Here is a 10,449-nt window from a genome sequence, read left to right on the forward strand (position 1 = left end):
AGGTGCTGTGGTGTCGAACATCTGCTTCATCCATTACACTCACATAGGAGCCCGGAATGTACAGTAGGGGCAAGAAACATCAATAAATTAAAATTCTCCTGTGAGCACACTTTCCAAGCATATGCCAATTTGAAGCAGGACAAAAAAAAAAAAAGATGCTAAACAAGGGAAGAGAGATTTTTTTTTCTTTCCCCCGGCTCACTCGGCCTGAACTGGTTTGAACAGTAATCATTAGAATCTGGTTTTCTTTGTGCAACTGATGGACTTTGTCAAAATGCAAGTGATTTCCTGGCTCCACGAGACAATGAGGGTTCTGCTACCTTTGGAAACTGTGCCATGATACATTCTTCATCAAAAAATACCAGAAGGATGAAAGAAAAATAAATAAGCGTCTTTCTAGTTAAGTGCATAGGTTACAGATGGCATAAACACTCAACAGCTATTTATTACACCTGCAACTCAATACTGTTCATTATGTGAACGTGTGTCGCTGCATGGCGAACACGCATTTTGTCAAAAATGACGTATGTATTAATTATGAAAGAAAAATACATGGAAATCTAAGAGCGTCTTAAGGTTCTTAAGTGGGCTGTTCCAAGTTGGTTTTCTAAAGAAGCAGTTTGGTTTGGGGACATGTTCCTGCTGTGTTCACACGCAGGGTCTCACCACCTCCGCTGACCGAGAGCCAGGCCCATCTACACTGCCCAAGGCGGGGTCAGGAAATTGGAAGTGGAACGCTCGGTAATCCTTGCAGCCTTCCCCTCTGTCCAGGCTTCTTCCCCCTCACATCATATATCAGAGACGGCCCAGGCCACTCATAGCCTCACGTCATTCCTGGTACCCAGGCCAGGTTTCAAAGCACGCAGGGGCGGGTGTGTGCCCCGAGATGGGAGACACGTGTAAGGCAGTGTGTGCAGCCAGCCGCCGACGTGGAGCGTGCAGCTTGCCCTGGGGGACTCTGTGTGCCGGCGGGATCATGGAGAAAACTCCATTCCAGGATGCCCAGGGTGACCAGTCTGCCCTCGCTGGGGTGTCTGGAGTGGACAACACTAATCACATCCCTTCCTGGGAAGCACTGGAAGGCTCCCACGCTAGAGCACACACATCACCCGCAAACCACGCTCCTTTGCAAAGTAACGACAAGCAGTTCTTAGGCCAAGAACTCTTTGAGTTTTTGCCCCATTTGCCCCCTCAATACAAAAATCATATCTCCACACCTCCATTTTTCTTATGTATATAAAGTGAGATGCGATCAACAAGCACTAAATTCAATCTTTGCATTTCCCTCTAAAATTCTGATACTAATCTGAGAAATGATAGATTAGAAAGCTTATTCACATTATGCAAAATTATTCCAAACAGATGGTGAAGTCAATTTAGAGGCTTTTTTTTTTTTCTATCTCTAAGAACAAGTGCTGTTTTGGGGAAGGCAAGAGAGTAGATTTTAATCTCTTTGCCCTTTGAAATGACCATCAGCAACTTCCTTCCAATTACCTCTACCCTCAGATTGTGGTCCTGGGAGCTGGCTTTACAAGGAAGAGGCTGTTTGCCTTGCCTCCCCTGCCCAACTATCCATAAAGCCACTGTTAGCCCACCTGCCCTCACAGCTCCTAATAGGTTTCTTAAACAAAGTGAATGCTCAATAAATATTTGGTTTCAAAGTCATTGTTCTTAACCAAACTCAAGTGAGGTTTGCTCATTTAGGCAAGGCTGGGTTTGGATCTCAACTCCACCACTTGCTAGCTGAATGACCTAGGCAAGCAGTGTAAAATACCCCAATATGCATGATCTTCAACATGAAAATGTGGCCAATTTTGTCTTGAGGATCATTGGGAGGGTTGAAGGAGTCAGTGCAGAATATCAGCATCAGCATATTTCCTGGGACACAGAGGTGCTTTCTAGCAAAGCTTATTATTATTATTGTTGTTGTTTTTGTTAATATTCTAATTGTGAGTTCGTATAAGATTTCTTGCCAGTTTTTTAACTCTCTCTTATCCAATTGCCTTGGTGTAGTTGTAGTTAAACCAATCTGTTTCAGATAAAGACACATATGAAAGTTAACCTAAGGGGGTACAGTAGCCCATACAACCAGTATTTATTGAAGCTTTGGTGTACAGAGAAAAAATCCACAGATGCTGCACTTCCTGAGGAAAGTTGGATAAATAAATGCTTGTGGATGAATGCATGAGAAGAAGTACCATGGTGGCTAAATTGGAGCCAGTGCCTTCCAAGGTTATCATGGCCCAGAAAAGCACTGGAGAAGCCAGAGGTGCATGCGATGTGACAGCGTGAGTCCTGGTGTTAGCCTCTTGAAACCCTGCACCTCATCTCCGGGCATTCCTTGAGTTCCACACACACACACAGGTCCCAAATGTCACACGCAAAATCTGAAGGGGTCCCTCTGCCTGACATGACTGCAAGTTCTTAAGAGGGCAGTGTAAGGACACTGCCAAATAATAATAGTACTTGAGTTAAACTCTAATAGTGGAGTTGAAATTTCCAACTATAATTGTGTATTTTTTCATTTCTCCTTTCAGTTTTATCAATTTTTGTTTATGTATTGTGAAGCTGTTTTTAAGTATATACATTTAATGAAATTATATCTTCTTGATGAAGTAGCCTCTTTATTGTTATTTAATGCTTATCTTTGTCTCTGGTAAGATTATTTTACCAAAGTTTACATTGTCCAATATTAATGTAGCCACTTATTTTATTTTTTGACTAGTGTTCCTTGGTATTTACTTTCTCATATATATATATATACTTACTTTTAACCTTTAGCTGTTTATATATTTAAAAGTTTTTTTTAATAGATAGCATATAGTTTAGGTCTTCCTCTTTCATCCAGTCTGACAATCTCTGCCTTTTAATTGGGACGTATAAACCATTTACGTTTAATAATAATTAGTGATGTGATTGGATTTGAATATACCACATTGGCAATAGTTTTCTGTCTGTCCTGCCTACTTTTTGTTTTCCTTTTCATCATTTCCTGTCTTCTTTTGGACTGAGTAGTTTTATGATTTCATTTTATCTTCACAACTGGCTTGTTAGATACACCACTTAAATAGCTTTTAGAGGCTACTCTAGGGTTTGTAATATACATCTTTATCTTATCTCAGTCAGCTTCAAATACTGTTATATCACTTCAAGTGAAGTGCACTCATCTCATAACTGTCAACTTTTAATTCTCTCTCATCTCTTGTGTTAATGTTTTACACATATTTTTCTACATGTAATAAACCCATGGCATACTATTTTTTTCCTTCAGTTTGGGTAATTTCTACTGGTCTATCTTCAAATTCACTCTTTGTTTTCACTGCTCTGTTCTGTCTGCTAATTTGTCAACTGAAGAAAGTTTTGTCTCTTATAACATATTTTTTTCCTAGCATTTTCATTTGGCTCTGTTTTGTAGTCTCAATCACACAGCTGAACTTCTCCTTGTTCATGAAAATTTGTCCCCCTTTCCATGAGACCATTAATATATTGACTACAGTTATTTTGAAGCTCCTCTCCATTAGTTTCAACTAATGGTTGAACTCTGGGTTCAACTCTGGGTCTATTTCTGTTGACTATTTTACCTCTTGAAGGGTTGTTCTCCCTTTGTTTCTGTGTGAGCATTTTGCAATTTTTAGCTAAAGGAAGGATATTAAGCATAGAAAAGTAGAGAATCATGAGGTAAAATGTGTTTATGCTCAAAATGGGCATGCTTCTTCCCTTGTCAATTCATTATTGTGGAGGACTGAGTCAATCTAGTCATTAGCTAAGTTGCATCGGTTTTGTTACCATAGTTATGTTTAATGCTCCACAGACTTGAAAATCCTCCTCTGGTGGGCTGCTGCAGTCTTTTTTTCTGTCTAAACCTTGGCTGCTGCCTGAAAGTTTTTCACTTTTCCTGTTGTATCTCTAGCAGTCCCTACCCACTTCTGCAAACTGGGGATCTCTCTTCCTGGTCTGCACCCCACAGTGGTAGACTATTTTTGCTTGTACCCGGCGCAAGACGCAGGGTGAGATTAGGGGGTGGTACTCAGCTCTCCTGGCCTTGTCTCAGTCTTAGGAAAGCGCTGTATTTCTGTCTACTAAGGGTGGGATTTCCTTAGTGTTTCTACTTCTCCCTCACCATGGGCAGTCAAATTTTGCTGCATATTTGTAAAAGTATCTTTGGTGAGGTAGAGTTTCCTGTCAGTGCAGGGAGAGATTTATCTTGTTTCTATTTCTTCTGTGGAGGCAAAGCGGGGCTTTGCTCATGTCCTGTGTTCAGGGTAGGAAATTCCTATTCCTTCCTTAGTGGCTTAAGATTTTTCCTTAATACAAAAGAAGGTTCTGGGGAGTAGGATTTAGTGCATATGTGCCAATGAGGGGACCCTCACCCAGTCGTTCTTGTAAGCACCTAGTATTGGCCCTCAGAAAACAGCTTATGAGGGACTGTGGTCTCCTTTTGTGTCTGGGTATTTAAAATTCTCATTGCCACTCACACTTGATCTCCAAGAGTTTCTTAAGGTTTCAACTTTTTTCTTCTTCCTTGCTTTCACAGTGTCTGCCTTTTCTCCCCGGGTGCCAAAAGTGAAACCATTAGTACGTCTTACATTCCCTAGAAAAGATGTGTCACTGTTCAGAACTCAGTTTACCTAGTTGTCTTGTGACAATAGCTTAAGGCAATGTAAGCTTTGTAGATTATGCCATGTTTTTTTCTCATCGTTAGGGTGGGAGCAAAAGTCTGTGGAGGCTTTCCATACCCCAAATGGAAGCAGAGCTCCCAGGCAGTTGTTGCTCAGTTGCTGAGTCGTGCCCAGCGGTTTGCGACCCCAGGGACTGCAGCATGGCCAGGCTTCCCTGTCCTTCGCCATCTCCCAGAGTCTAGGTCCTGATGCAGGGAAAGACTGAAGGGAAAAGGAGAAAAGGGCGGCAGAGGATGAAATGGTTAGGTAGTATCACTGACTCCCAGACAGAGGAAACTGGTAATATGACTTCTGAAGCCTTTTCTCAAGCTCTGATGTGGACAAGTAGCAAAGACTTGGTTGGGAGACTTGAGACTGTGGATTTAGAGTATTTCTGCCTTATATTTTCTGTTTTTCCAACCTACCCCTCCTTTACCTTTATACTTATGCTTTCCCTTCTCAAGGTCCTTCTGAAACTGAGAGAGTGTTAGTAGAATTGGGGTCAGCACATAGATACCAAAAAGGTATGCATTTAAGTTTTTTATATTTTAAAAATTCAAGCTCTGTATTATAAATCCTTTTCAATTCACATGGATGAATTTTATATTTTTTTTACATTTAAAATTTCAATCTCCATAGTATAAATTCTTTTCAGTTGTCTCCTTTTTTGATGGTACCTGCTCTGTTAGCTATTTTAGGAGAACAAATATTTGGCTTGGCTTTTGGGAAGAACAGAGAATTCTCATAAAACTTACTCTGTGAAAATACTAAAAGAGGTGATAGGTTTGCTTAGCAAACACATGGTAGTTTTCAAGGATGATATTATCCCAGAAAATAGATGAGTAATGCCATTACACCATAGTTGTTGGATAATTATTTGCAGATAATCCATGTTTCCATCTCTGGAAGACATTATTATGCTCAGAAAAATGTTGGACTATCTGGTACTTACTATTTGTGTAAATTTTGTGCTTTCTTCCCATTATATAATTTCACACCAGTGGGACAGAAAATATGTTATGATAGAAATTCAAATTAGAACTTCAATGAGCCGACTGAGAGGAATTTGGTTTCCCACATGGATTGGTGAAATAGTCCTACTAGACACCCATGTAGTATCATTGCTTTTTGTTGGTAAGTGAATTTAACTGTGTCTAGTTTTCTAGCAGTTAGGTGCTTATTGAAAATTTGAGAGAAGCTGGGGATGGGTAAATGCCTGTAGGTAAAAATCTGAGCATATATTTTAATGTGACAATTTGTATTTCAACATTTTAATGGTAAAACTGTTATTTATGGCTGAATATTAGCACAGCAATGATTGTGATAAGATGGACAGGAGGGCCCATTCTGGAGCCGAGGTGGTGTGGGTTTAATAGCCCACAGCAGAGCTCGAGGGTAATTTTTCTCAGCCCCTTCCCTTTTCCTAGATCACACCTCATCCTCTCCCCTGAAGAACTTCTCTGCTTTGGTTCTCCATCTGGGTCACCAGTACCTGTGGCCACCAGGCCCCAGCTTGGAATGGAGAGGTGTCTTTTTATGACCTCATTCCTTAGCAGCTGTACCAGTGACCTGTTCCTACGGGTTCTCTTTTCTCTTCTTAATGTCCGGGGTCTCTCTTCTGCCCCATAGTTCAAACCATGGCTCTTTCTTGTCTGCATAAAGACGGACCTTCTGATTGGTCTGCTTTCCTTGCACCTGAGAGTTCTCCACATCTTCCTGCAACCTCTGCCAAGACAACCTTTCAAAGCCCTAAATCTGACCATGTCACCCTCTCACCTAGTTCTTGGATATTTCCTCCTTGATTATAAGATGAGGTTAAAAGATTATAAATGCCTTTTCCTGCCGTAAGTACCTCCCATAATCTGTCCGGGGAGCATATCCCCAGCCTCTCGCTCACCATGACCTCAGCCCTTCACCCCTGACTCCCAACTTGAAGGGATCCAGGCCCTTTCACCCCTTGTGGTCCCAGTCCCGCTGCCTCTGGGCCACCCCCTTCTTCCTTTAGCCTCTAGAACCCCTCTGTCTGCAGAGATCAGCTTGAGCCTTCCTGCCCTGCCTTCTCCTCTTTCTCTCTCATCTTCTACCCTCGGCACTCTTTCTTATAAGTCACCAATGTCACTGGTAAATGCTTACTTTATCCAAGGCTCATGGCCATTCCCTGCATTCCCTGGTTTGATGTTCCTTTTCTCCTCCTAATGTGTGTATACACTCTGTCGTTTTGCATGGTGGGCGAGTGAGGTGAGGGACAAAATCTGAATCTTACTTCATTTTATATCTGCACACGTCATGATACTTCACGCTCTGTCCTTTCCTCTCTGGAAGGTGTCTGGGTCATTTCTGTCTTTCCAAGGCTTTCAGCAGCAGCTGACATGCTCTGGCATCCCACGTTTCTCACTCTAGACCCCTCCTCAGAATCATTCCTATATTTCCTGAGCCTTCCTAGACAACTCAGCTGGTTAGACCATAAATGACCCCAGCTTTCTCCCTCCTGCCTCTGATATGTTCCCTGTGGTTTTGCCTCTGCGCTGATGCCATCACTGTCACCTTCCTGAAGTCACCTAGAGCTCAGGCAGCCCCAAGGCTTCCCTTCGAGCCCCCTTCCACCACTCACCAGCCACTGATCTTATCATTTACCCTCTGAGGTCGCCTCCCTCCCTTGCTTGGATGATGGTGTAATTTCCTGGCAGGTGATCTTGCTCTTGGCCCACCCACTTCTCAGGCCACTTCCCAACCATCCAGGGGTACCATCCCAAACCGGGTGCCCCCTCGGGACACTCAAAGCCCTTCCCTGGCAGCTGTGTTGATGTTGCTCCCATCTTCTGCACGGTAGGCCCTCACTCTCCAGAATGCACCATCCCCTCCTCTGCGCTAGCAGGGCTGTGTTACTGTTCCTACAGCACCTTCCTCTCCTTCTTCTGCCTCAAAAGCTCTGATCTCATATTTAATATCCTGTTAAAACATCTCCCCTCCACCCCCCAAATCATCCCTGACTTCCCCGTCAAAGTCAGTGCCTTCCTTCTGTAGGTGCCAGGAAACCTGAGTGTCCACCTCCGGTGAGAATGCATCACACAGTATCGAAGTTTCTCTCCCAGCCTCGGAGGTCCCTGGGGATGGGAGCTGTGTCTTGCTCACCGAGGCCTTCTCAGTGCCTTGCACAATGCCTGGAAATCACAGGTACTCAAATATCTGAACTCCAGCATGAACTAGAAAGATCAAAGACCTGGGGTTGGCGGTTGGAGGGACAGAAAGGGGGCTGGGGGTTAGGAAGAGAAAGTGCAGGAACAGATGAGGGCAAAAACGCACTGAGGCGTGTGCTTATTTGTTTTTGATAAACGGTGCTTGGAGAAGGGGTGAAAAAGAAACTAGGTCCTTAGCTAGTCACCTTCTTCCATTGTTCCTCTTTCCGGGGAAGGAGCCAAGATGTATTTAGAAGGGGTCTAAAGTTTCTTAGTAAAGCTGAGGCTTCTAGGACAAATCGAGAGCTTATTGCATTGCACGTAATTTTTTTTTTCTTTCTGGCACATGGCTTGACAATTATACTCTGTGGGTCCTCAAGGACTCTTGCAGTTCCAAGAGCCTGTGAAACAGTCTCAGGTAAGTCTTTGAAATGGGGAAGTCCAAGACAAGATGTTGCTTTTCAAGGTGTAAAGGAGTCCATACAAATGGATCCCGTGTACACTATTACCTGGATTGCTAACGACAAGCCCGTCACTGGCTGATAAACTTAATTCATGGCCCCAAAATGGGGTGGGGAAGGGAAGCAGAGCCAAGGTAGGCTGGCTGCGGAGTCTGAAATCAAAGTCAATGGCAGAAGAAAGATCTGAAAAGAATGACATTCTAGTCCTGCTTTCTCTTCCTTTTCAGGCTTTATGGCACCTTTGAAGAAACAAAAGCTTTACAGAGAAAAGGCTGGTTTGGCAGGGGAGGCGCGTGGCTCCCTTCAGCTCACTTTACTGTCTTCCTGGCGCCTTTCTTTTCAGACAAACAAAGCACTTAAAGGTATTGAGCCTTCGTTGCCACTTTCCTTCCCCCTCTTTGCTTCTCTCCTCCGTCTCCTGAATAGTTCTGGGAAAAGGGGGCATTTACCAACGCAAAGTCCTGGGCTAAACACTCAGCCAGCCCCTTCCCCGTCTCCCCCCTCCCTCCTTCTCCCTGATGTAATGTCTCTGAATCTGTCAGGCTCCTGCTGTCCTGCGGGGGCAGGGGTTGGGGGGGACATTTGGGAAGATGATCTCCGCGTTATTCATCAGGACGCGTTGCGTTCTAGGGGCTTTGTTGGATCCATGACACGGCGGTGCAAATCTTCAACTGTTTCCTTTTGGAGGATCAAATTTACAGTTTTGTCCTGGCTGTTTCTGTATGGTGAGACACTCAAAATCCACAAGCAGACTGAGCCAACTGGGCAGAAAGTTTGGAATTCTGAAATGCTGCCGAATTGTCAGGGACCAGCCTAGCTAATTTGCTGATTTACTGAACTTGACCCAAATGATTTTCTGTGTACACAAAATTTATGAAGATATCTTTGAATAATTGTATTAAATGAGATTCTGGGCCTTTATTTTCCATTTTATTACCTTTTCTGAACACTGTGGAATCCGATCATATTGAAACATTTTGTGTTCAGGCTTTGTAGGAAGTGCTGATGGTTGAACCTCAAAAGAATTGAAGGGTTAGTTCATAAATGAATAAAAAGCCAGCGGCATTTATCCAAAGTTTGTTTAACTATCCTAACCTCATGGGCCTGTAAAAATTCAACTGAAAATCATTGAGAAGAGGTCCTCCCATGAGATCCCTTGGCACTTTCTGCTTCTGCTTGGATCGGAAATACCATGAGAGTATTCTTTTTCTGTCCTTTTTTTTAATTTCCAACATTTCAACACTTCTAGTTCCATTTGCAGATGGAGAAGAGCAGAGGGAAAAAAGGAATGGGAGGAAAACATGAACTTTTCTTAACCTAGAAGTTATTGCACAGCTTTTATATGAAATTTCAAGCCAGAACATCCCTGGTTGAGGCCAACTGCCTCTGCCTAGGAAACCTCCCAAGCATGGGAGACTCACCCACCAAGGTTCTGGTCCAAGATGGCCATTTAGCATCAACTCGAGGACATCTACAATGGAACTCAGGCTCCGGTCTCAGCACCCATTAGCCTAACCTCCCAGGGTGTAACAGAAGCAGAAATTACATCTATTACCTACTTAGACCAGTGCTCTGTAGGTCATGGAAGAGCATATTTCATGTTAGTCCTTTAGAAGGAGCAATTGTGTGGGTAGATTGCAAGAACAGCTGCAGTCCTCATACGCGCAGAGACAGAAAGCAGATTAGTATTGCCTAGGACGGTGTTGGGGGAATTCAGAGGAAAATGGGGAGTGATTTCAGATGGATGTGGGATCTCTTTTTGAAGTTAAAAAAATATTCTAAATTCGATTGTGGTGGTGATTACACAACTTTCTAAATGTAGCAAAAACTGTTGAATTGTACCCTTAAAAATGCATGAATTGTATGGTATATGAATTATATCTCAATAAAGCAACTCTATTAAAAAAAAATAATAACCTCCATCTCTCCTTCCTTTCTGGATGTGGGCCCTCTGCAGTGTGACTTGACAGTTCTTCCCATCAAGGAGGGGAACCTCTTTTCCCACCCATTGGTCCCCCAGGATACGTTCCAATTCTTGCCAGCGCATGAAAGACTGGAGCAGTGGCAATGCCCAGAGGCCTTGCGTGCCTGGGCTCACTCTCTTGTGCACCGTCTCCACTATGAAAACTCATCCTGGAAGATCAGAGACTTGTG

At 43.3% G+C, this 10,449-nt stretch overlaps 1 long non-coding RNA gene across 1 annotated transcript; it reads left to right on the forward strand.

The window, feature by feature from the left end:
- Positions 1 to 8,126: 8,126 nt before the first annotated feature.
- LOC122446591 lies at positions 8,127 to 10,166 on the forward strand. The gene is made up of 3 exons (XR_006270928.1): positions 8,127 to 8,252; positions 8,523 to 8,657; positions 8,926 to 10,166. It is a non-coding gene; the product is annotated as an uncharacterized LOC122446591 (long non-coding RNA).
- Positions 10,167 to 10,449: the final 283 nt, after the last annotated feature.

Source organism: Cervus canadensis, chromosome 8 (genome assembly GCF_019320065.1).
Source record: "Cervus canadensis isolate Bull #8, Minnesota chromosome 8, ASM1932006v1, whole genome shotgun sequence".
NCBI lineage: Eukaryota > Metazoa > Chordata > Mammalia > Artiodactyla > Cervidae > Cervus > Cervus canadensis.